The sequence below is a fragment of the Calidris pugnax genome, unplaced genomic scaffold (assembly GCF_001431845.1).
Source record: "Calidris pugnax isolate Ruff unplaced genomic scaffold, ASM143184v1 scaffold352, whole genome shotgun sequence".
Taxonomy (NCBI): domain Eukaryota; kingdom Metazoa; phylum Chordata; class Aves; order Charadriiformes; family Scolopacidae; genus Calidris; species Calidris pugnax.
The window spans coordinates 890,488-891,255 of record NW_015091110.1 but is presented as its reverse complement, the minus strand read 5'-3'; positions in this window follow the sequence as shown (position 1 = coordinate 891,255).

The following is a 768-nucleotide window of genomic DNA, read 5'->3' as shown; positions in this document are numbered from 1 at the left end:
TTGGTCTTTTGTGCCCCCCCCCCCCCCCCCCGGAGCGCTCCCTAACGCTGCCCCTTTTAAAAGCGGGGTTTTAAAAGGGAACACAAACTCTTGACTCCCCCCCCTCCTCAATCCCCGCAGCCCAAAAGCCGCCGCGCGTGATTCACCCTCTTTATTGGGATGAGATTAGGCTTTAATTGCGGCCAAACCCCGTCCTTCCCGAAGCCTTAAGGGCTGACGTTTCTTTTCCCGGGGGGGAGCCGCTCTCCCCGTCGGGGGGGGCACTAATCACGGACCCCGCGTTATCGCGTTTGTCAACATGTTCAGAAGGATTTTCCTGCCAGGCGTTGAAGTCGTTTATCGGGAGCGACATCTTTCAAAAGCGATGTGGCCGGTGCGGGTTGCGGGGATGGGGGGTTGTGACAGGACGGTGGATGGTTTCAGTGGGGGTACCAGGTCTCAGTGGGGGTACCAGGTTTCCGTGGGGGTACCAGGTTTCATCGGGGGTACCAGCCGGGCCGCAAACCTTTCCCTTCCCCGCCCCAACTCCTCCTTTGCCATCCCCCGACTCCTTTCTCCGAAGCAGTGATTTTCATTTCAAAGCCGCATCCGTGCCAACACCTGCAGCTCCCAAAAATAGCCTGAGATTCCAAAGCGGGCTCAGATTCTCTGTAGGACAAGCGGCCAGAAGGCTTTGGGGGTGGATTTGGTTTTTTTGGGGGGTCTTCCCCCCTCCTCCCCAACTTTAAAAGAAACTCCTCTTTTTAAAGTCCCGTTACAAGGGGGGAC